Source organism: Crinia signifera, chromosome 4 (assembly GCF_055691185.1).
Source record: "Crinia signifera chromosome 4, ASM5569118v1, whole genome shotgun sequence".
In the NCBI taxonomy this organism is placed as follows: domain Eukaryota; kingdom Metazoa; phylum Chordata; class Amphibia; order Anura; family Myobatrachidae; genus Crinia; species Crinia signifera.
In genome coordinates, this window is record NC_139220.1 from 264,909,430 (window position 1) to 264,936,595 (window position 27,166).

General features: G+C 43.5%; 1 long non-coding RNA gene across 1 annotated transcript in view; it reads left to right on the forward strand.

Moving 5' to 3' along the window:
• LOC146072581 (uncharacterized) overlaps positions 1 to 26,564 on the forward strand; it is a 95,597-nt gene extending 69,033 nt beyond the window's left edge. The window contains exons 2-3 of the long non-coding RNA XR_014473199.1: positions 26,318 to 26,420; positions 26,505 to 26,564. This is a non-coding gene — a long non-coding RNA (uncharacterized LOC146072581). The remainder of the gene's footprint in view (positions 1 to 26,317; positions 26,421 to 26,504) is intronic.
• The last annotated feature ends 602 nt before the right edge of the window (positions 26,565 to 27,166 follow it).

The window sequence follows — 27,166 nt, forward strand, 5'->3', positions numbered from 1 at the left end:
CAATGGGAAGGGAGTAGAAAGGTGAGCGGGGTTAAGTGCATATGCGGGAATTGGAGACAGTTGCTGGGGCTGACAATGGCGGACCTTGTAGGGGGATTATAATGGCACCAGAAACAAGTTGGTGATTGAGAAAAAGTTGAAAAAAGATTGAAAGAAGATAAATACATAATGAAAATAAATATAATGAAAATAGATAAAAATAGATAAAAATTGAATATAAATTAAAAGTCGAATACAGATATTGGTATATAACAATGGTCCTTATTGGAAGATTGGGCACAGTTTTTAGCTGGTAGGAAATCCCTCAGTGAGAGACATAGCAGAGCTAAACTGACCTTACCAAGTCTGGTCCATTAATGAAAATTAGAATTCACTATAGGAAAGAGCTATTAATGGTAATGGATAATGATCCCAAGGCAATTAAGGTTGGAGCTAACAGTCGCTATGGTGAAAGGATGGTAATCATAAGGGAGTATTTGGATGAGAAATGAAATAATAAATAAATAAATAAATATTAAATGAATGAATAAATAAATAATAAAGATAAATGTAATTAATGATATTGATATTCCCCAGGAGATGGGTGTTTGAGCTAACATTGTAAAATGGGATAAACAACATGGTCTAAGGGATAATTGGTAGGTGACAAATTGGGGTAGATATGTGTCACTTAAACTGGGTGCGGGTGGGTTGAGAGACAAAATGCAGAAGATGATGACAGGTAAAAGGTAGAGGGAAAAATGTCCTTATGAAGACCAGATGCAGCATTAACCAATTAACTATACAGCACCGAATATTCCCTACTGGTCCCCCAGTAGGTACTGATCCGGCCTTTCACTGCTTAGCTGCTGAGATCGGACGGGATCAGGCGGCACAGCGAGGTATGATCGTATCCGTAACAGGTACTGGAGCAGGTGGCTGACATGTAGGACTGCATGGCACTTCTGCTTTCCTGAGGGTCAAGCACATCCTATCCCTGTTGTCATAAGTGACATTGCAGGGGGGACTGGTGGCCCTAAAGGATGAGAGAGTGACAGAAATGAAAGATAGAGATTCAAGTGGTTAATGCGATACACAGATCCTTCTGCTATCCTACCATCATGCTATGCATAGGATGGAGGTTGAGAGTGATAATCTGTGTCTGCTCCCCACAGAGAGATAGTCTCAAAACAAGAATAATCGAAACTAGATGTGTGCTGTGTAGGTGTCACACATCAATGAATAAATGAAAGCTTTCCCACAAATAAGTAGGGTGTTGAAGTGTTACTTAGAATAACACCCTGATGATGGTTGTGACAACAATGTGTATAGGGATAGTACATCATGTAGAATAACATCACGACCCTGTATAAATTTTGTAATAATTGTGATGATCTGACAAGGAGACTAATATAGTAAAAATTAAACATTACAAATTGATGGTTATAAAGTTGGGAAATGAGACATGGTTGGAGCTTGAGTAGGCATGACTGGACAATTAATGAGGAAACTGGAAGTGATAATTATATAGACATTAGGAACAATATATAGATGTCGTGAGGGTCCATCCCTACACATTGCTGGAGAGCTTACAGAAAAGCACTGTATTTTATTTCTTCATTCAGGCCTCTGGGTGACATGGAGTCTAGATGAAATATCCACCAGCTCTCTCGCTGTAAGAGAGTCTGGTTGATATCTCCACCCCTTCTGCCAAGATGGATTTGTTCCAGACCGAAGAATCTCAGGACAGATGTGTCACAGTTGTGATGTTGCATATAATGCCTAGCAACAGAGGTCAATTGCTTCATTCTTGCTTTGTCCCTCGGGGCGTTCCTGATTGATCCCATGTGTTCCAATATTCGTAGCTTTAGAGGGCGGGAAGTCATCCCAATGTACTTCTTTTCACACGGACAGACGAGACAGTAGATCATGTTTTGATTTTTGCAATTAAAGAAACCCTGTATTTTGACTGGTTCATTAAATTTATTGATGAGGTTGGTTACGTTGGTAGTATGTGTACAGGCTTTACAACTACCGCACGGATGGGTGCCCATGGTTTGTGGTATCTTAGGTTGGTTGCGCACGAAGTGACTCCGTACCAGGTTATCCTTTAAATTTGGTGCTCTCCGCCAACTGAGATCCACTTTTGGTTTAAGTTTGGTAGCAAGGTCGGTGTCTGTAAGGAGGATATGCCAGTGTTCCTGAATGATCTTTTTCACTTCTTTCCATTGGTGGCAGAAAGTACCCACCATCCTGATTGTCTGAGTCGATTCTTTCTTATCATCAGTTTTGAAGAGGATGGTTTCCCGCGGGGTATGCTCCACAGATCTCCTGGCTTTTTTGATGAGACGTTTTGAGTAACCCCTCTCATGGAGTCTAGTCTCTAGGTCACTGCATTTGTCATGGAAGATCTTGTCTTCTGAGCAGTTGCGACGTAGCCGCAGGAATTCTCCTTTGGGCAGATTGGAGACCGTGGGTGGGAAGTGTGAACTTGTACTGTGGAGCAAGCTGTTGGTTGAAGTGGATTTTCTATAGAGCTCTGTGCTGAGTTTGTTATTAGAGTCTCTATATAACCGGAGATCAAGAAAGGTGATACTGTTGGAGCTGAGTTCATAAGTGAACTTCAAGTTGAGGTTGTTGATGTTGAGTCTGGAAATGAAATCCGTAAGTTGTGCCTCGGTGCCCTTCCAGATAATGAAAATATCATCGATGTAGCGCATCCAACAGTGGATGCGTTCTACATCGACATCATTCTGGAAGACAAACTCCCTTTCCCACCAGCCAAGGAAGAGGTTGGCGTATGTGGGGGCGCATGCTGCCCCCATCGCTGTCCCCCTTCCCTGGATGTAGTAGTGGGAATCAAAAACAAAAAAGTTTCGGTGTAGGACAAATCTCAATAAATCCAGGAGAAATTCATGGAAGGGGTTGAGGCCTTCCATTTCAAGGAAGTATTTGGTCGCACTGATTCCAAGTTCATGTCCGATACAATTATACAGCGATTCAACATCCAGGGAGACCAATAAGTGGTCATCATCCAATAGAATGTCATGTACTTTTCTTAGTACCTCCGTGGTATCCTTGGTGTAGGAGGGCAAGCTGGTAACATGATGACGCAAATGGATATCGAGAAAGATACAGGCTGTTTCTATAAGTGACCCATTGCCCGAGACGATAGGTCTCCCTGGTGGTTCATGGAGAGATTTATGCACTTTAGGGAGAAGATAGAAAGTCGCCACTCTGGGGTTAGGAACCTGTAAATACTGAAACTCAGATTTGGTAATTATGCCATTAGAAAAAGCTCTTCCTATGATTCGTTCATACTCCGTCTTGAAATTTTCTGAGGGATCAAACAGGGTTTTGTGATAACAGGACTGGTCATTAAGTTGTTTGTTGACCTCTTTCAAATACAGTTCTGTGGGCCAAAGGACAATATTGCCCCCCTTGTCGGAGGGCTTGATGACGATATCGTCCCAATCACGGATTTCATTCAGGGCAGCTGACTCCCGTTTGGTCATGTTCCCGTGTCTATGATTGTGTTTGTTGGTTAGATGTAATTTATCAAAGTCTCGGGAGACCAATTTAGTGAAAATCCTCACCTCCGGACATATGGATTCTGCAGGAAAGAAAGAAGACTTCTTTTTGCAGATGAATCTGCTGTGGTGTGTTGGTTCAGGGTTGTTCAGATCCTCCAGATCTTGTATGGCCTGTAGTTCTTGTGTGGTCCAGTTAGAAGCCTGTTCCACATCCGTATCGGTCTTGTGCATTGAGTGGAACTTCGTAAGTAGGAGTTTGCGACCGAATAATTGCAGGCTGGTCTCCCACTTGAATCTATTGAAGTGGTTAGTAGGGGAAAACGAGAGTCCTTTCTGTAGTATTTTGGTTTGATCTTCTGACAGGGTATGATGTGACAGGTTGATAATTTGTAGTCCAGATGATGTTTGGCCTACTGGGGTCTCTTCCTCTGGGATTGTCGACTCGATGGTCGGGGCTCCCATCTGGACCAGTCCCTTCTTCGATTTTTTGATGCTTCGTCTCGTCCGCCTCTTCCCCTTTCCTGTCTGGGGCCTCTGCCCCTTCCAAAATCTAAAAAATGGCGATGGTCACCTTGGTTGTATGAATTGGAGTTATCGCTGTTATCGTCCGTGCTAGAATAGTCTGATTCTGATGGGGAGGAGGCAGTTCCTCTTGGTTCCCTTTGTGGATGTCCTCTGTATTGCTGCTGGGTCCTGGTCCAGTTGAAAATGCGGCCTGTGCTGAAGTCCCGTTGGTCTCGTATGAATTTGGATTTCTTTCTCTCTATTATCATAGTTTCATACGTCTCTAGGTCTTTTTTGTTTTTTTCAAAGCTTTGCTGGAATTGGGTGTTCTGTTCCCATTTTTCCAATGTTTTACCCAGGGTCTCAATTTTTTGCGAGCAGTCTTCTAGCACCAGGTGGTTGTGTTTGATTAATATGGCAATCAATTCTTGGGAACACTTGAGGAGGCTTGTCTCCCACTCCTTCTTAAGATTATCTGTGTGAAGATCGAAGGCTGGGAAAGTCTTGGGTCTGAGGCCCCTTGGGGTTATCCTTTGTTTTTGGTAATTTTCCAAGCTTGATAGATCCCAGTTGGTTCTTATTTGCTTTTGAAGGATCTTTTTTAAGTTGCTCAGTTCTTCCTCCCAGTTAGGGTCTATGGTAGTCTGCGTAGAGTGTGAAGGGAAAATAGTATCAAAGTCATTAGCTCTATGTCGACTTGTTAGCTCATTTCTGAGGTTAAACGTAGACATCCCAAATCTACGGGTTATTAGTGATTGGTTGCTTAGCCCAATCTGTCTACCTGTAATAACAGGTGGTGGTCCCTTATTGGCCTGTGTAAAAGTAGAAAAAGTTGCACAATAAAGAGTTACAAATACTTATGGGGGTGCCGTGCTCAAACCCTGGAAACTGAGAAAGCCCTCAGCAAAGGTATATGTTTTTTTGGAAGGAGGGGGTTTGTCACAAGCTTTAAATGGTGGTAATGAATCAAAATAACATCAAATAGACCAACATAAGGCTAATCAAGGTATGAAATAGCCCGTGTTTTGGGTTGGTGGTGCTCCCAAATACGTTCAGCAGGATAAGCTGTACAAAGAATTTTATGTCCAAGAGGGACACAGAAAGGCAGAACCATAAAGGTTTTTTGGGGCACGCTTTAGTAAATAATTCTATAAATGAAATAGTTGTAATATTAAAATATAACTTTTATTACACTGGTTAAAATAAAGGCGTCAAAGAACAATTAATTCGTCACTTAGGAAATAACAACGATATCAACGTACATGTGAAATCACAGGTATGATGTATGTAAATATCTGGCGAAAATGATTGGATATCCGGGGACCAACCCCAAAAAAACACCAAAAAAACACCCTAGTCAATTATATTACATATAACGATTGACTTATCATGTATTGGGTGAGTATGGATACGTCGTCTTAAATTGTAAGGTGCAGAAGATGCTGAAAAAAGGAGACAATAGAAAAAGGAAAATGGAAAATGACCTCATGAAAACCAGATGCGACTTTGACCAATTAACTATACAGCACCGAATATTCCCTACTGGTCCCCCATTAGGTACTGATCCGGCCTTTCACTGCTTAGCTGCTGAGATCGGACGGGATCAGGCGGCACAGTGAGGTATGATCGTATCCGTAATCGGTTTTGAGGCAGGTGGCTGACACATAGGACTATAGAGCACTTCTGCTTTCCAGAGGGTCAAGCAGGTCGCCTCCCTGTTGACATAGGTGACATTGCAGGGGGGGACTGGTGGCCCAGATGGATGAGAGAGTGATAGATATAAGAGATTGAAGTTCAAGTGGTTAATGCGATACACCGACCCTTCTGCTAGCCTACCATCATGATGTACATAGGATGGAGGTTGAGAGTGATAATCTGTGTACGCTTCCCACAGAGAGAGAGTCACTGGAGAAAAATAAAGTGAATGTACCCCCGTACTGGTGTCTCATTTGTGTCAGTATTGCAGGTGACTGACCAACTGTATAGACAAGGGGTTAAGGTATTGCTTTGAAATAGACAATGGAAACAAAATTCAATAGGAATCAATGTGACCCTGTCACCTCCCTGATAGTAATAGCCAAACAGTGGTGTAAAACGTTTTGCAAATGTTTTAAATAACTTAGAATTTAAATATAAATTTATGTTGCAGATAAGCAAACAAATAGGCACACAAGGTATCAAAATTATGTATCAGATGTACTGGGAACCCAGATGACACTTAGTGGAAGATGCTCTAAGATAGTTTAAACGTTTCTATAGCGTAACTACCTAAGGCTAATGAGAGCACAAATTGATACAGAGTATAAATTTACTGTGAGTGACAATACTAAGTCGGGTTTGAACGTACCGTCAAGCTGCTGTACACACGCTGGGTTTGCAGTGAAAGCACAAAATGATACAGAATACACGTTTACTGTGCGTGACAATACTAGGTCGGATTTGTAGGTACAGCCAGGCTGCTGTACACACGCTGGGTTTAAATACAGAGATACCTGTTAGCGCTATCCGAGCGCTGATGTCAGCCACCTGCTCCAGTACCTGTTACGGATACGATCATACCTCGCTGTGCCGCCTGATCCCGTCCGATCTCAGCAGCTAAGCAGTGAAAGGCCGGATCAGTACCTACTGGGGGACCAGTAGGGAATATTCGGTGCTGTATAGTTAATTGGTTAATGCTGCATCTGGTCTTCATAAGGACATTTTTCCCTCTACCTTTTACCTGTCATCATCTTCTGCATTTTGTCTCTCAACCCACCCGCACCCAGTTTAAGTGACACATATCTACCCCAATTTGTCACCTACCAATTATCCCTTAGACCATGTTGTTTATCCCATTTTACAATGTTAGCTCAAACACCCATCTCCTGGGGAATATCAATATCATTAATTACATTTATCTTTATTATTTATTTATTCATTCATTTAATATTTATTTATTTATTTATTATTTCATTTCTCATCCTAATACTCCCTTATGATTACCATCCTTTCACCATAGCGACTGTTAGCTCCAACCTTAATTGCCTTGGGATCATTATCCATTACCATTAATAGCTCTTTCCTATAGTGAATTCTAATTTTCATTAATGGACCAGACTTGGTAAGGTCAGTTTAGCTCTGCTATGTCTCTCACTGAGGGATTTCCTACCAGCTAAAAACTGTGCCCAATCTTCCAATAAGGACCATTGTTATATACCAATATCTGTATTCGACTTTTAATTTATATTCAATTTTTATCTATTTTTATCTATTTTCATTATATTTATTTTCATTATGTATTTATCTTCTTTCAATCTTTTTTCAACTTTTTCTCAATCACCAACTTGTTTCTGGTGCCATTATAATCCCCCTACAAGGTCCGCCATTGTCAGCCCCAGCAACTGTCTCCAATTCCCGCATATGCACTTAACCCCGCTCACCTTTCTACTCCCTTCCCATTGGTCATCCCCGGTATTTAACGCCCAGGTGAATCCCACACCTACGCGTCACCCGTGAACAAGCCTAAGTGCGAAACACGTGTCCACCCGGGACCAACCCCCCTGACGTCATTCAACCACGCCGGTCACCAGTAACCAACAGTGGACCGCACGGAGCGGTCTCCTGACCTGCGTCCTACGGACATCGGTGCCGACTCACCATGCTGATCCTCTCCTTATGCCGGCTGCACATCTAGCTCATTGTCCGGACTAAGCCTCTTGTCCCTACCTTCGTCCAAACACCGGTGCCGGCGCATCTTATCGACTCCCGTCAGCCTCACCTCCAATAATTGCCGATCACTCACATCTGCACATCAGCGCTCGGATAGCGCTAACAGGTATCTCTGTATTTAAACCCAGCGTGTGTACAGCAGCCTGGCTGTACCTACAAATCCGACCTAGTATTGTCACGCACAGTAAACGTGTATTCTGTATCATTTTGTGCTTTCACTGCAAACCCAGCGTGTGTACAGCAGCTTGACGGTACGTTCAAACCCGACTTAGTATTGTCACTCACAGTAAATTTATACTCTGTATCAATTTGTGCTCTCATTAGCCTTAGGTAGTTACGCTATAGAAACGTTTAAACTATCTTAGAGCATCTTCCACTAAGTGTCATCTGGGTTCCCAGTACATCTGATACATAATTTTGATACCTTGTGTGCCTATTTGTTTGCTTATCTGCAACATAAATTTATATTTAAATTCTAAGTTATTTAAAACATTTGCAAAACGTTTTACACCACTGTTTGGCTATTACTATCAGGGAGGTGACAGGGTCACATTGATTCCTATTGAATTTTGTTTCCATTGTCTATTTCAAAGCAATACCTTAACCCCTTGTCTATACAGTTGGTCAGTCACCTGCAATACTGACACAAATGAGACACCAGTACGGGGGTACATTCACTTTATTTTTCTCCAGTGACTCTCTCTCTGTGGGAAGCGTACACAGATTATCACTCTCAACCTCCATCCTATGTACATCATGATGGTAGGCTAGCAGAAGGGTCGGTGTATCGCATTAACCACTTGAACTTCAATCTCTTATATCTATCACTCTCTCATCCATCTGGGCCACCAGTCCCCCCCTGCAATGTCACCTATGTCAACAGGGAGGCGACCTGCTTGACCCTCTGGAAAGCAGAAGTGCTCTATAGTCCTATGTGTCAGCCACCTGCCTCAAAACCGATTACGGATACGATCATACCTCACTGTGCCGCCTGATCCCGTCCGATCTCAGCAGCTAAGCAGTGAAAGGCCGGATCAGTACCTACTGGGGGACCAGTAGGGAATATTCGGTGCTGTATAGTTAATTGGTCAAAGTCGCATCTGGTTTTCATGAGGTCATTTTCCATTTTCCTTTTTCTATTGTCTCCTTTTTTCAGCATCTTCTGCACCTTACAATTTAAGACGACGTATCCATACTCACCCAATACATGATAAGTCAATCGTTATATGTAATATAATTGACTAGGGTGTTTTTTTGGTGTTTTTTTGGGGTTGGTCCCCGGATATCCAATCATTTTCGCCAGATATTTACATACATCATACCTGTGATTTCACATGTACGTTGATATCGTTGTTATTTCCTAAGTGACGAATTAATTGTTCTTTGACGCCTTTATTTTAACCAGTGTAATAAAAGTTATATTTTAATATTACAACTATTTCATTTATAGAATTATTTACTAAAGCGTGCCCCAAAAAACCTTTATGGTTCTACCTTTCTGTGTCCCTCTTGGACATAAAATTCTTTGTACAAATTACCAATGGCGTTGGAAGGCATCATGAATAAGTTTGAAGCCAGAGGGTATGATAGGAACTCCCTGGCCATCCAAAAGCAAGAAGCTCTTAGAATCGACCGAAATACACTGTTGACACCGGTGTCAGCTAACAAAGGAAAAACCATCAGACCCATGAGGGAAAGAATGGCTCTTCACCACTCGACCATCAACCAAGCCCTGAACAACAAAAAGAAGGGCCAAGAACAGCCGGTAGCCAGACATTTTCTGGAGAAGAGACACAAACTGTCCGACCTCAAGCATATGGCCATAGACCATATTCCTCCAGCATTAAGAAGAGGAGACAGGGACCAACAACTATTAAAATTGGAGGCCAGATGGATCCACAGACTGGGGTCCACCAAACCCAACGGCCTCAATGACAGATTACCCCTCAGTGTCTTTCTGTAAAGAGCCAAAAAAAACCACTAAGGGTCACCAGAATGTCATCTCAACAGACTGGTTGTACTTAGCTGGCCTGCACCACAGCCTTAATTAACATAACCTCTTATTCAATTGCAGCAAAGTCCCTGGAGCCTTATTAATAATTTAATGCAAGGACACATTTGATATCTAGAGCGCACTGCTGCCCAAACTGCTTTTAAAGTGCACTGTATTTTTTGTATTTTTCATATATATTTCACATTTTTTATTTTTTCAGTGGTATCTGTGTCGACACACACAGTGTCGACCACACCAAAGCATAACACGATCGCACAGCTAGAAAAGCTATGTGTCTTCCTCTAATTTTTACATGCATGTATTGTCTGTATTTTTTTGCACATGAATGCATTCAGCACCCAGTGTTGCACTTATTGTGAACACATCCCTTCTTCTTGTCCGTAGACGCCCGGCCCGTCTCAGGAATCACCGCCTGTACAGTGACGGTATCCATGACCACGATGCAGCGTGCGTGTCACGCTGCGCTCCAGCATCAAACTACAGCACTTCCGGTTAAGCCCACCTGCGTCACCACAGGACGGCTCCTGGGACCGGACCGAGCGCGGGAGAACGGGGGATGTGGCGTCTCTCTGTCCACCTTATTTAAGGTAAGACACCCATTATGCACTGTTTTCTCACCAGTTTGTACCTTGACAAAGGGGTGTAAGCACCTCGAAACGTTGGTCATTTGTTTGAATACACCAGTTTGTTTAAAAGTCCTACGAGTGCCGTCGTCTTATTCAAGTATCTCTATTTCTACCAACGGGCACCGGGGCCCCAGGACCCAAAATAGGAGTGCCGGCTCGCCACCTCCTGCTAACCATTGGACCGTATTTCGGCCCCCCGGAGCACAGGCACCCTGACCATTTTATGGTGGATTACCTTGCTCAAGGTCAAGTGAGCATCACCGCAGCAGCAGCAGCAGCCTCATCCAGTCACCAAGTGACTGTTCCATTCATTACTACACATCAAGCCCAGGACTCTGTATACAGCATGCAAGGTGCCAATGCCCCCATAACCAGCATTCTGGAAGCCCTTCCGACGGGCCGCCAGGCCACCCCTGGGTTTCAGGGTATGGCAGTCGACCAGGGGGAATTCTTTAGTTTCTCTGAGGATGAGTCAGCACGTGCATTATTCAAGCAAAGCCTCTCCAATATAGAGGAACGCCCCAATTCTGAAACTTTATATCGCCAATGGCACAGATTAAGGAAAAGGGAGGTGGACTACCTGCTACATGGAGTGTCCCTCTCCGATTACCTCCGGGAACGCAAAATACCCCGGGGGTTCAGGATACGCAACACCCCCACCATTGGGCGTCAGAATGCCGAATTCTGACGCAAATGGATCGGCATATTAAACAAGTGTAGCCATGATTTAATGGTGTTGGTGGTAGAGGAGTCCGCTCGGAAACTGCAAGAGACTAAGGACAGGCTGGACAAATTTGAGGGCGAGTACAAAAACATCTTAATTCAAGATAACAGCCAAGACTGGTTAGGCAGACTCCAAAGCCAAATCGACTCTTACCAAAAGGAATTACTCAAGTTCAAGAGAAATAAATACTTTATCGTCAAGGATGATTATGATCAGAACTTGGTGTATCGATGGCTATCAGGAACCCAGACGTATGGCAGGAACACAGGAGCCCCGTACAAATCCAGACCTTTCAGGCGCTCCCGAAGTGCTACCCCGAACCAACCAGCCTACTCTTCAAATAGCGGCAGTGACTTTATGGTTGAACCAGAAACCCCTGAGCAGAGTGCCCCTTTAGGCCCAACAAAGACAAAAGGCAGAAGAACTCCGGCCAAAGGCAGGGGCGAAGGAAAGCCACCCGCAGGGGCCGCCAACACGCGCGGATCAGTAAAAGCCGCAGGGTTGCCGAATCAATGATCTTCAATTTATCAAGCAAACAATTCAGTGAGGTCGAAATGAAAGTCCTCAATAATGGACTCACTTTTATTCCTACCACGCCTTATGATGACCTCACTTGGCAAGCTGATCTCAACAGATTTGGACGCAACCTACGATTGAAAGAATTTTACCAAGCTCGCACTGCCACCGATGAAGTTCAACCGCACCAAGCCTTTCTCAGCCAACGTTCTAAATCAAGATTCGACCCCCAGTCCCACAATCCGTCCATAGCGTCCTATCTCAGACTCATGGACAAGTCAGTCAAAAGATACCTGGCGGCCCCACATCCAACGCATCACAATCTGACACGCTCAGAACAGCAAGCGTTGAAAAACTTGGGAGCCTACCGTGACGTCATCTTTAGACCAGCCGACAAAGGCGGAGGGCTGGTCAAACAGAATCTGACGGACTACACTGAGGAAATTTATAGGCAATTGGCTGATGACACGGTGTACCAACTGCTGAACAAAGACCCCACAGACCAGTTCAAGAAGGAACTGGATCTTGTTCTCACTGGAGCCCGGAGCAATGGCCTAATCTCAGAAAAACTACAGGCAGCCTTAACGCAGGATCAACCTACAGTCCCCATTTTCTTTACAGTTCCCAAAATCCACAAATCCTTACAGAACCCCCCCGGACGGCCCATCATCAGTGCCAACAATTCCATATTCCAACCCATCTCCCAATTCCTGGATGGCATCGTGCAACCCATCATATGTCGACAACCATCCCACATTAAGGACACCACAGACTTTTTATTGGCACTATCACAAATTCACCAGGTCCCAGAAGATGTCTTAATGGTTACCCTGGATGTGACCGCATTATATACCAGCATCCCCCAAAGGGATGGACTACGAGCAATGAGACAGTTCTTAATCACCAACGAAATGACTGACATCAATTTGGAACTGTTTATGGAACTCATGTCATTAACACTCATTAACAACTACTTCTTGTTTAACGGACAATTCTATAAACAACTATCGGGGTGTGCCATGGGCAGTTCCATTTCACCTTCATTTGCAAACATCTATATGTTTGAGCAGGAGGAGATGATGTTTCGACAGAACCCACTAGCGGAAGGGAGGATCCTACTCCTAACGAGATACATTGATGATCTCTTTATGATCTGGCAGGGGACCACCAATGAAGTTGCGAAACTAGTGGAGAGCATCAACGCCAGACCCTCACCCATCAAGCTAACGTATAATGTGTCGAACAAAGAGATTAGCTACCTTGATGTCTCGATAAAACTGATGGATGGTCTCTTTCAAACTGAACTGTACGTCAAACCGACCGACAGGAACACAGTGTTACGTAGCAACAGTTTTCACCCCCGATCTTTAAAAAGAGCATTGCCGCGCTCACAGATGATAAGAGCCACCCGTATCATCAGTGAGCCTGACAAATTACCAACGGCGTTGGAAGGCATCATGAATAAGTTTGAAGCCAGAGGGTATGATAGGAACTCCCTGGCCATCCAAAAGCAAGAAGCTCTTAGAATCGACCGAAATACACTGTTGACACCGGTGTCAGCTAACAAAGAGAAAAGCAAGCAGGACCGAATACCGTTTGTCACCAAACTGAATGTGGCTAGTGCCATTCTGCCGAGGGCCACAAAAGCATTGTGGCCTATAGTAAAGACGGACAAAGCTTTACCAAGCTTGAACACGAAGACTCCAATGCTGTGTTACAAAAAAGGACGCAGCATCAGGGACATCATTGTCCATAATGATATAACTGGCTTTGCCACAAACAATTTGGCGACATCCACCAACTTCATGACACGCCCACCAGGCTGTTATAAGTGCATTAAGTGCACCACCTGCCAAGATATGCTGACGGGACCGGCTTTTATTCACCCTAATACTGGCAAAGCGTTCCAAATTAAACATGTTCTGAATTGTATGTCAGCCTACATCATTTACGTCATCAAGTGCCCCTGCAACATGTTATATGTTGGAAAAACCATCAGACCCATGAGGGAAAGAATGGCTCTTCACCGCTCGACCATCAACCAAGCCCTGAACAACAAAAAGAAGGGCCAAGAACAGCCGGTAGCCAGACATTTTCTGGAGAAGAGACACAAACTGTCCGACCTCAAGCATATGGCCATAGACCATATTCCTCCAGCATTAAGAAGAGGAGACAGGGACCAACAACTATTAAAATTGGAGGCCAGATGGATCCACAGACTGGGGTCCACCAAACCCAACGGCCTCAATGACAGATTACCCCTCAGAGTCTTTCTGTAAAGAGCCAAAAAAAAACCACTTAGGGTCACCAGAATGTCATCTCAACAGACTGGTTGTACTTAGCTGGCCTGCACCACAGCCTTAATTAACATAACCTCTTATTCAATTGCAGCAAAGTCCCTGGAGCCTTATTAATAATTTAATGCAAGGACACATTTAATATCTAGAGCGCACTGCTGCCCAAACTGCTTTTAAAGTGCACTGTATTTTTTGTATTTTTCATATATATTTCACATTTTTTATTTTTTCAGTGGTATCTGTGTCGACACACACAGTGTCGACCACACCAAAGCATAACACGATCGCACAGCTAAAAAACTATGTGTCTTCCTCTAATGTTTACATGCATGTATTGTCTGTATTTTTTTGCACATGAATGCATTCAGCACCCAGTGTTGCACTTATTGTGAACACATCCCTTCTTCTTGTCCGTAGACGCCCGGCCCGTCTCAGGAATCACCGCCTGTACAGTGACGGTATCCATGACCACGATGCAGTGTGCGTGTCACGCTGCGCTCCAGCATCAAACTACAGCACTTCCGGTTAAGCCCACCTGCGTCACCACAGGACGGCTCCTGGGACCGGACCGAGCGCGGGAGAACGGGGGATGTGGCGTCTCTCTGTCCACCTTATTTAAGGTAAGACACCCATTATGCACTGTTTTCTCACCAGTTTGTACCTTGACAAAGGGGTGTAAGCACCTCGAAACGTTGGTCATTTGTTTGAATACACCAGTTTGTTTAAAAGTCCTACGAGTGCCGTCGTCTTATTCAAGTATCTCTATTTCTACCAACGGGCACCGGGGCCCCAGGACCCAAAATAGGAGTGCCGGCTCGCCACCTCCTGCTATATATATATATATATATATATATATATATATATATATATATATATATATATATATATATATATATATATATATATATATATATATATATATATATATATATACAAGGCTATTTTTCAGCAGGCTCCAGCAGGAACTGAGGCCCTAATTCTACATCACTCTTTCTGACAAAATATTTCTTAAGCCCCGTACACACGGGGGAGATATATGGCTGAGCAATATATGGCTTAGCAATATATTGCTCAGTTTCTCCTTTTCATCAGCGACCAGAGATGGTGAAAAAGAAACTGCCGGGGGGAGCCCGGCAGTGGTAATTAGCTGGCCGCAGGAGCATGTTCCTGCGATTAGAATAAGGTTGAAAACGGGAGAGCGCACCCGGCGATTTATCGCCGGGGCACACTTCCATGACTGGCAATATGGTCGCCTGCGACCATATTTCCAGCGATTTCAGCCCCTATCGCCCCTGTGTGTATATATATATATCTCTTAAAGCAAAGAAACAAAGAAACGTGGGCGCTCCAATAGTGTATTACCACTTTTAAAAATTTTATTAGCACGAAAGGAATTAAGAACAAACAGGTAGGGTCACGTACCACAAGATGTGGCTGTTACCTGCCGCTGGTCTGTATAGCATAAACCAAAAGACAGTTGGAGAGGTTACACTCCTTACAGCTCCAGAGGCACAGGATCACAGAGACGCTAGGCCACGCCCCTACGCATTTCGTCACACCGGACTTCATCAGAGGGCTGGCCTAGCGTTGGGCTAACTCCTCTTATATAGTATCAGCGCACATGCGGCGAGTTTACCCACTGATTACCCCATGGTATGTATGTCAGAATCTCTGACCTAAATACAGCATATAAAAAGGCTAAATGCATATTCTATGCCTCTTAGGTTAAAAACCCGAGTAATATAAAAAAAAAAAAATACATGATAATATCAAGGTACATACACATATTATAAAATGCTCTTAAAAGATAATACATTTTTGCTTACAAAAAAAACACAAGCTCAGTGTTTACCCATAAGGAACTCTCATACACGGGTGTTGGGATTGAAGGACACCTAACCTCTGTTGAACTGTGGGAATCCTCCCTTTGGACTGGTATCGTTTACCAAATATATATATATATATATATATATATATATATCAAGAACAAGAAAATGGGGGAAGCGCTTCATAGTGCAAGTATTGCTTTTTTAATAATATGAATACAGAGGCGTCTGGTTTTGTCCATCTAAGAGCCCACTGACGAAGTCATAGACGAAACGCGTCTGGACGGGTCCTACCAGACGCCTCTGTATTGTTACTGCCGTCCACGTTCCGGGAGAGCAGAGGGATAAGTGCGCCAGCAGGTCCAGCGTGTCGGAGGTACACAGGACGCAGCAGCATTGCCCGGTGGTTCTCAGCCTTGAGATTGGAAGTGGAGTCGGTAATTGTTTTTAAAAAAACCACGTGGTAGTTTCTAGCCCACGCTGATGTATTAAATGGTACGAGTTGTACATTTTACTCTGATCTTTTAATTGAAAACTTGTTTCATATTAAAAAAGCAATACTTGCACTATCTTGTTCTAGATATCTGTTAATCCCGTGGGATCCCGGGATTCTTCTCAAAAGGGTGGAAAAAGCAGCGGCCACAAAACTAAAGGCCTAGTGCGTGTTAAAGATTTCTTCCCTGGGAGCTCCAATCAGACTCTGGGACTTTTCACCATTGACAAAACTGAGGTTTATGAAGCCAGCGCTTCTCCACATTGTCTTTTTTCTGATATATATATATATATATATATATATATATATATATCAGGTAGACAACCCCCAGAGTAAACTCCAGGAATAAAGAGTGGCACTCTCCGGGCTTTAGTAAAGTCAAATCAAGTTTTAGTAGCAGTAAATTGTCATCGTCGTCAACGTTTCAAGGCCCAATGCCTTTTCATCAGGACGGGTGTACAGATAAAGTGCAGTAGGTGCTGTGCAAAGAATTAGAAGACCACACCACCTACTGCACTATTGGATTTTTTTCTTATTAATAAAATTACTACACTATATTCGGTTCTACTTATGCTTCTATCCCTGTTTAACGACCACGGCTTGACACACCGGGGAAGTTGGCCCATATACAGGGAGAAGAGAGACAGAGACCCGAATACAGTCCTCAGGGGAAGATTTTGATTATACCAAACCCTGGTACACAGTAGGGACGTAATATTTCTCTATCTCTTTGCGCTGGTGGAGGGATCTGACCACTTTGTGTTTCTACACACTAAACCGTTTTTCATACTCACCCAGAGGTGTGGGGACACCTCAGGTTCTGATTCCTACCGTTAGCTGCAGTGCCACTACATCTGCGCAGATCTTAGGGAGATCTCAACTCACACCACTTTGTATTTTTCAAACCCAGCCTGTGACATAGCAGGTAGGAGCTGATTGTCTGGATGTTTATTACTCTCCACTTTATCACTTTTTGATGCTTGATACATCTGGCCCTATGATTTTTTTTTTTTTTTTATGCTAGTTGTTAACCTAACAGTATACATATTTTTGGAGTGTGGTAGGCAGCCAGAGTAAGGAAATGCAAGCAAGAAAGGGTGAAGATATACAAAGTAAACTACACATAGTGGAAATTAAACCACGCCGTTAATGCTGTAATGCAGTAATGCTAATCATTACACCTGATTTGGGGGTGAACCTTTGTATCTGGACAAAACCATGTTGCAATACACGTGGGTTGAGATTTAAAATGTGCAGAAAGATTTTAGATTTGATAACTCAAACTCAAATCTAAATTGTAGTGCAAATAAAATATTGCCCAGTGTTTGTGGGCTACATACAAAAGCAACCAGTATTTACTTTGCATGCAAAAATAAATAAATAAATGTATTCACTTTCTTTGCATTGAAACATGGTAAATTCAGGTGCAAATTTACTATTTTTTTTACTGTGGTTCCCCATCAGAATAAGGCCCTCTGGGCCAGATGTCAAAAGTGATGAAATGGAGAGTGATAAACAATCAGCCAATCAGCTCCTGTCAAACCCAGACTGTGATATGGTAGAAGCTGATTGGCTGTCTGTTTATCACTCTCAATGTTATCACCTTTTGAAGCTTGATACATCTGGCCCTATATCCGTATGTCCATGATTAAACAAATTGTGTTCATAGTTTCTTGGTCAAAATGTGTTAATTTCTATATTTTTTAAATGAACCATGTTATTGCAGTATAAGAGATAATTATAATTGCAATGGGGTATCTCTATTATTGACATTACGTTTTACATGATATAGATTACACTTGTTGCAGATGGATCAGTTTAGCTTACTGAGCTTTCAGTTCTTCCATAGAGAATTGCAATGTGTTTGTGCTGGCCTGCCTTGCCTTCAGGGGTTAAAACAAGATGAGAGGAAAGAGCTGAAAGTATCAATCAAGTCATCAAAGCGAGCAATCTCCCTAACTAGATCTACATGTCTGTGAAGAGTTTGCCGTAATCAAGTCTGCAGCTCGCGCCGTGAGAAATCAGGGGGTATTATAAGCAAGAAAGAAGTAGGGCTACCCAAGCTGCATAATCTCCATGTCTAATAGCCCACTCCAGCCATGAAGGGCATGAGAGCGAGGACAGGCAGAGAGGGTGGAAGATTAACGGAGAGATGAGAGTAGGCCCTCTGCCAGAACATTGGCAAGCAAACGGAACATCTTTGCTCATCACAAATGTAATTACAGCTGACAAGCTTGGGATAATTTTAGTAAAATTGGTAGATGAGCCATTTTAGGAATTACATAAGAAGCCTGATACAGATGTGACCTGTGTTCCCTGCTTCTATTTTACAGGATAAAACCTTTTTCTAGATTTTCAGTAGGACAACGAGTAACAACCAGAAACCGTAGTGAGTAAATGACAGAATATGTGCAAGATCATTCTTTTTCACTCTCTGCTTTTCATCCAAGTGCTACAGATCTATCATCAGCATGTAACTTTATTCTATTGTATAACGTAAAATTCACAGATTTGTGAGTCAGAATCACCCCTTAGTCTCAACGGTTTTGATAAAAATCTCTGTACTGCTTTCCTAGCACGGCGCCCGTCTCATTGATTGTATGCCTTAAGTTTAAGGTACTTAAGGCATACAATCAACGCGATGGACCCGATTTTTTAATCTCATGGATCTTATGCATCCATAAGATGCATGCGATCCATGAGATCCATGAGATAAAAAATCGTGAGCCCCCAATAACCATTGTTAACACCACCAGCACTATCAACGCCAACCCGAAGCGTGGCGAGCGCTGCGAGCCCGCGAGGGGCGGCGGTACGCGTCCTCCGACCTTTTCATACCCCCACTATCCACGTCGGCGTGGAGTTGATTTTATATAGTGTGGCGAGCGCAGCGAGCCACCGAGCCCGAAGCGTGGCGAGGGGACGCAGACTACTTCACATGTATTCTGCGTCCCCTCGCGGGGCTTGCTGCGCTCGCCACGCTTCGGGCCGACGTGGATAGTGGGGGTATGAAAAGGTCAGAGGACGCGTACCTCTGCCCCTCGCGAGCTTGCTGCGCTCGTCACGCTTCGGGTTGGCGTCAATAGTGGGGTGGCGTTAACAATGGGGGAGCCATTTCACCAATGAGGGGGGGTTAGCAATTAAAATTGGGGGTTTGGGGCCTTTTTACATTGATTCCAATGTAAAAATCTCATTGATTGCGTCGATTGCATCATCTCATGCATCTTATGCCACACAAACACATAAGATGCATGAGATGCTTGATATATCAGCCCCACACATACAATCTAGATCGTGGGCACCGTGCTAGGAAAGCAGTACCAAAATCTTTTATTTAGAACCGCTGCTCCACTCTCTCAATCCCGATTCCCACGGGTGCCACGACAACAATGTAGAAGAATTAGAAGGGGCGCCTAATAGTGCAGCATCATCAATTTCATTTGATAAAATGTAAATTAAGTCATCAAGCTTGTATGGCACGCGTACCAACATATTCATCAGTGGTGGACTGGGTACCACAAGATATAAACAATTTTCACACTGGCACAACAGGAACAGGTGTCCCCTATGCACACTCACTGATCCCTTTTTGTTGGAGACCTCCGGCGTTACACCTGCTGAGGTCTCTAACAAAAAGGGATCCGTGAATGCAAACGCCTATTCCTGTTTTGCCCGTGTGAATATATATATATATATCCAAATGCAAATATACAGGTGCGCTGACACTAAATTAAAGTCCGTTCCTTTCAAGGAATAACCAGTCCTTGAAAAATTCAACACCAAACCAAATAGTTTGTTTTTAACGGTGCAGCTCCCCTCAGACGACCCGATTCCCACGGGACCTTCAACAAACAACAGCACCTATAACAGATAGAGGGGGCGCTTCATGGTGTAATACCGTTTATTTTAAAACGTGAAAATCACTGTTAAGAATCTCTCCCACGGAGAGGAAAATGCCCGTACCGAACAATTCATCCGGTGTGGGCTTAATACCACAAGATTTAAAACACAATCCACAGGCTCAATTACTGCATGCCCAGAAGGTGCGGTGTGTAACTCACGATACCGGTCAGGAAACCCAGCAGGCACGGTCGTTCACACCAGCAGCGGCTCAGCGTCAATTCCACAGGCTTCCAAGCAGACTTGAGACCAGCGGCTTCAGAGATGCGTCACACAGACCACGCCCCTACGCGTTTCGTCAATGGACTTCGTCAGTGGGGTGGACTGTGTGACGCCGCATCACGTATTTATACCATTGTACAGGTGCGCGTCATTAGAGCTTCCCTGCTTCTCATATATTGGGCATATATATGCGGCTAATTTCTTTAAATTCATGCGGCTAATATAATCACCGCCTGCGGCATTTCATCTAAAAACATGTACTAGTAAAAAAACACTAAATTTAATTGTAGCAATCCGAGTGAGTGAGTGAGTGAGAGCGCTGGATATCTAAAATCGGGAAAAGGAAAAAACGGGGCGGAAATGGAAAGAGAAAAGGACGGGATGATACATAATAATTGTTGTCATATATAAATTAACCACAGAATTTATTTTATTTTAAACGAACCGTGTTATAACCAGTTCATATAATATATGGGATCCTTCGACTATAGTCTCTTAGTCAGGGAGGGGGAGAAAAAAACGGGGCGGGAATGGAAGGGAAATTGGACGGGATGATATAAAGTAATTAATTAATTATTATCATACATAAATTGGCCATAACATTTATTTTATTTTAAACGAACCGTATTATCACCAGTTAATATAATATTTGGAATCCTTTGACTATAATCTCTTAGTGAAATTATGTGAATCTTCTTAGTGGAAATATAAACATAAGAACAAAATTATTTTTATATAAAAAGACCTATATAATTTTAGAGAATGGAGCGATTTAGTCTTTAATAGTATAAACAGAGAGACCCGACTCTCACAATTACCTCCCGTAATATCAGAAGCTGGGAGTCTCTTTACATATCAAATTATTCACAGACAGTACCTTGTCACTAACAAAGCATCAGTACTTATACCGTATTTTTCAAGCAGCGGGATAGGCAATGGTTCTTGACAAATTTAAGCTTCTCTGTAAATATATTCATTTGTATCAGATAACATAAAGACATTAGACCATAACAGTCTAAGTGGCATGGAACAAACTTTTTACAGATTAGTAGAAGAATAGGATTTTAGCAATACATCCCAAATATAGTTGTTTTAGAATAACAATTAGGAGCTGACTAGCAGCAAAGTTTACACAAAAATATACCATAATACAGAGTACTACAGGGGTGAAAAATAATACACAATACAATACAATAGACAGCAAAAAAGGGGAAGTACACTTAACCTGATCTTATTTGGTTAGAAGGAAACAAGCAGATGATTCTTAGATAAAGAAACAGGCAGATGATTCTTAGATAGAAAAACAAGCAGATGATTCTTAAATAGCCATGTTTATTGGATGAAGGGTGTGATCTCGTAGTTTTCATTGAGACCTCGGGGTATTACTGTATTTAAAGTTATTATCCAGTAGGTTTCCCTCCTGGACAACCTATTTACTCTATCCCCTCCCCTTTTATCAATCTGGATATGTTCAATGGCTTTAAACTTCAAAAGAGAAGCATCTCCATTATGGCACTGGGCAAAGTGCCTTGGGATGCTATGATTCTGCACCTTGTTTTTTATGTTCCGTGTGTGCTCCAGTATACGGATTTTTAACGTTCTCTTCGTTTTTCCGACATACTGGAGCCCACACGGACACTCCAACATATATACAATAAAGGAGGCATTGCAATTGATCAAGCTTTTAATTTTATACTGTTCAGTTTTATCTGAGTTGCAAAAGGTTTTTGCCCCTCGTTCCATCAGTGGACATATTTTGCAGCTGCCACAGGGGTATGACCCCAGGATACCACCAAACATAGTTGGGGGAGTGTTCTCAGGGATCTTCTCAAGCTGACTTTTTGACAACATCGTTTTGATATTATTAGCTTTTTTGTATATAATATCTGGACGGTCAGGCAGATGTTCAGAGAGTGTGGGGTCCAATTTCAAGACGTGCCAATGCCTCTTCAGGATCTTATCTACTGTATGTCTCTTTCATTACAGTTATATTTGGTTACAAAGGGACAAAAAATCTTATCTGTCTCTCTATTTTTCTGTTTATATGTGAGAAGCTCTGTTCTGTTTTTATTTCTTGCTTTTATATTAGCTTCCTCAATTATCTCATGAGGATACCCTTTTTCACCAAATCTTTCAATATACACCCCTGCTTGCTCATCATAGGCCTCTACTGTAGTGCAGTTTCTCCGTAATCTGGTAAATTGTGAAAAGGGTATATTTTGTTTCCACCTTGGTAGATGGCAACTAAAGAAGTCGAGGTAACTATTGCTATCCACTTTTTTAAAATGGGTGTGTGTTTCAATTTTGCCACTTGTCTGGAAGTTCTTTGTACTGATTACTAGGTCAAGAAATTCTATCTCTGACTCACTGATCATGTGGGTGAAACTGAGGTTATATTCATTGATGTTAATGGCGCTCATATATATATATATATATATATATATATATATATATATATATATATATATATATATATATATATATATATTCACACAGGCATATAAATATGTATGATGCATAAGCAGACCTTGCTGATTAAAATGATATACAGCATGCGTATATTCTGTGTGCTTCTGTTCCTGTATCTGCAGATTAAATTGAAAGTTACAGTGTTTTTCAGGAAAACAGTGTAACATATTAGCATTTTGTATGCCGATAGTGCCACAGTTGCAGACAGAATATAGGCATGCAACTTTTTGCATTATAATGCATCTTATTCGCATCGCTATGCAAATAAGATGCATTATAACTGAAAAAGTTGCAGAAAAAGATGAGTCATATCACACCCAATGCCCCCAGTGATCTTACTCATGTGAACAGCCAGTATGTGAGTAAAGGTCCCCATACACTGCAGTGACTTCTCTCCTTGGAGAAGTTGCACATACAGATAGGGCAGGTCCCATCCTTGCCGCCAGGCCGCCATGGCGGAGGTTCTGGCGCTCCGAAATTCTTCTTGCGCCGGCGTCCGCCAAGGGGCGTGGGTTCACGCCATGCAATACAATCCGCCACCACTGGGTGGCTAATGCTCCATCAAGCTAGAGTCGGAGTGCTATACTGCAATGTGCCAATGGAAACCCGCCATTCGCCGTACGGAGCGCGCTTGCTGTATGAGACGCTCGTGCGTGATGAGCTGCTCATAGGAAATGAGACGCTCGTGCAAATGAGTCGCTCGTGAACATCGAAGCGCGCAAAAGGGCCGTGTACTGTAGTGTCATGATCCTACAGTATACAAGCATTTACCTTCACGTTCACGTAGCCGATGCTGAATATTTTGAACTGTTGGTACTGTGCATAATGTGTATGTCAATCGCCTCCTCCCTTTCCAGGGGAGGAGGGGGTTGACTTGACCTTAAATACAGTACAGCACATTACAGCGCTAATTCTTTAAAGGACCGTCTCAGACGCTGTCGGGACTCGGGTTTCGCCAATGGGGCTGCAGACGCAACAGATTATTATATCAGCACTCTACCGACCATAGACATCACTGTGTTGCGTAGTGTAGTGGGTAGCTGCGCCCGTCTTCATGCAGGAGACCCGTGTTCGATCACGGTGTCAATTTTTTTTTTTTTTTTATTCGAATATTTTGTAGAGTGATATTTCTTAAAGCCAAACCATGAAATGTAACAGTTTTAACAAAACTAGACAAATAAAACAGTTAATGTTTTACAGGTGTCCTCACAGAATCATACTGTAAGTGAGGTAATTAGCTCCACCTGTGGATCATTTATAATGTGTCAGTCAGTAACGAGTACACCTGTGCCACAGCTACTGTAGGTGTTCATGAAGTGTTGGTACTGTAGAGTAAGAGGACTTGATTTGGCTACAGTACCATTGCACTATTGTCTCTTCCACGGAGTAATGTGTACTACAGTATACTGTATGCAGCTGAGGTCAACCGCCTCCTCCCCTCCCCCCCCCTCCCCCCAGGGGAGGAGGGGGTTGAATTGACCTGAAATACATTTCAGGACATTACACTACACCATCCCCTGCAGCGGTAATCCACGAAGGGGCGGGCCGTCTCAGACGCTGGTCTGTCAAGGGCGGGCCGTCTCAGACGCTGCTGGGGCTCGGGTTTCGCCACTGGGCAGCAGGCCCCACAGATTATTATATCAGCACTCTACCGACCAAAGACATCAATGTGTTGCGTAGTGTAGTGGGTAGCTGCGCCCGTCTTCATGCAGGAGACCCGTGTTCGATCACGGTGTCAATTTTTTCTTTTTTTTTTATTCGAATATTTTGTAGAGTGATATTTCTTAAAGCCAAACCATGAAATGTAACAGTTTTAACAAAACTAGACAAATAAAACAGTTAATGTTTTACAGGTGTCCTCACAGAATCATACTGTAAGTGAGGTAATTAGCTCCACCTGTGGATCATTCATAATGTGTCAGTCAGTAACGAGTACACCTGTGCCACAGCTACTGTAGGTGTTCATGAAGTGTTGGTACTGTAGAGTAAGAGGACTTGATTTGGCTACAGTACCATTGCACTATTGTCTCTTCCACGGAGTAATGTGTACTACAGTATACTGTATGCAGCTGAGGTCAACCGCCTCCTCCCCTCCCCCCCCTCCCCCCAGGGGCGGAGAGGGGTTGAACCGACCTGAAATACATTCCAGGACATTACATTACACTATCTCCTGCAGCGCTAATCCGCGAAGGGGCGGGCCGTCTCAGACGCTGGTCCGTCTCAGACGCTGCTGGGACGCGGGTTTCGCCACTGGGCTGCGGATGCTACGCTGGCCACGCCACAGTATCTAAAATCAACTCCATGCCAACGTGGACAGTGGGGGTATGAACTATCCACATTGGCATGGAGTTACAGTAAGTTACTTTATTTTAGATACAGTAGTTTGGCGAGCGCACCCAACCCGGAAGTAGCACGGCGCCATGATGGCGCCGTGAAACTACACAAGAACAAAATAAAGTTTTGGGACGCATGATGAATGTCATGTGTCGCACACAGCGTGTGTTACTAGGACGCCCGCTCCGCCATTTTTAGCCTACTGCACTGTATGCTGTACAATGGTGCAGCACAGCAGAGAAGAGCCATACAGCACCCGGGAGCTTAGGCACCTGGTGCGCTGTAGAGACCTCACTCTCTCCAGCAACAGGGAGAAGGTGCGGGCGTATAAAAATGCCCGTAGGGCAATTCTTGCAGACACTGGCCGTGAGCGGTCTGTCCGCTCCCTAGAGCGCCGGTGGAGCGACCTGGTCAGGAGAGATCCTGACAGACTTCAGGCCATCAGATGCTGTAAGTACAGTAATGTGAGGATACTGTACAGTGTACCAGAATAAAGTTTTAATAAAGTGGTGACTGCAGTACAAGTGTATACAGTAGTAACGCCGTGTACCCTTTAATTCCTGTGTTCACTCAAAGTTTACTGTACACAGTGTACAGTACCTGGGTGCCCGCCATGTGTATCCTACTGTACAGTACTATATAATAATACAGTACTTGGTGTCCCCCATACCTCCCAACATGACCTTTACCAGCAGGGACACAATGCTCTGCTTCTGGACTTTCCTCTTAATTTAGGATTACCATCACCTGTGGAGAAACACCTTTCTTATTAGTTAACCTGTTCAAAAACTGGTGATTGGCAATCATACTGTACTGTACATTAAGAGGAAAGTCCAGAAGCAGAGCATTTTGTCCCTCCTGGCATGGGTCATGTTGGGAGGTATGTAATACCGGTGGGGCCCACAATGTGTATCCTATAATTATACAGTACTTGGGGTCCCGCATAATACCGGTGTGGCCCTCCATGTGGATCCTATAATAATACAGCATTTGGGGTCCCCCATACTGTAATACAAGTGTGGTTCCACCATGTGTATCCTACTGTATAATAATACAGTATTTGGGGTCCCACATAATACCAGTGTGGCCCTCCATGTGTATCGTACTGTATACAGTACTGCAATAATACTGTACCTGGCGTTACAATATTTGTCACAATGGTTTTTATATAGACCTGTCACGCCGACGTTAGAGGGAGGAGCGGCGCTGCCCCCCCCCTTACCACAGAGGCAGAGGAGGAGGATGATGAGGAGCAGCCGGGCACCAGCTCAACTGGTAAGTACTTTACAGTATAACACCAGGGGTCCAACCATTTCATTTACTGTACAGTATGTTTACAGTTTTTTTTTGCATTTGTAGCATCGGTAAGCCACACCCCCACCCAGGGAGAAGAGGTGGTGGTGATGGAGGAGGAGGGAGATGAGGTGGTGGAGGAGGAAGAGGGGGAGGAGCAGGAGGAGGAGGAGGCTGCGCCATTCAGTAAGTACAGTGGTACAGTACATACTGTACACTATGAACAATTGGGGTTGTGTGTGAATAGCGATCAACAATGCGGTGTACATTGCTAAGCAAGGTTTACAGTATTTAATAAAACAATACAGTACACGATCTTGCATACAGTAAATTACACTGTACAATGCAGGGGGTACTGTGCAATGGTATTGCCAACTATTACGACAGAAGTGAGACATCTCACAGGATCTCTGCTACTGCACAAACAATGGGTTAAACTACAGTACAGTGCAGTCCGGTTGTTATTGGGTGTATGGTGGGGGGGTGGCCAGTACACCTTGTCTGGCTGTGGCTTCTCGCTAGTCTGGACCTACAGTACAGTACTCTGCTAAGGGCAGCCAGATGCCTCTGTCCGGTGGAGGGTGTGCTTTGTGGGATGCGGAGGTGGGGGTTTGTTGCTGAAGAGGGTGGAAGTGCAGGCGGTTCTAGAGGACCTGACGATGCCATTTGGTTTAGGCATTCACTTTGGGGGGCTCTGCGGTGGGTGTCACGCAGCATTTGGGCCTTGG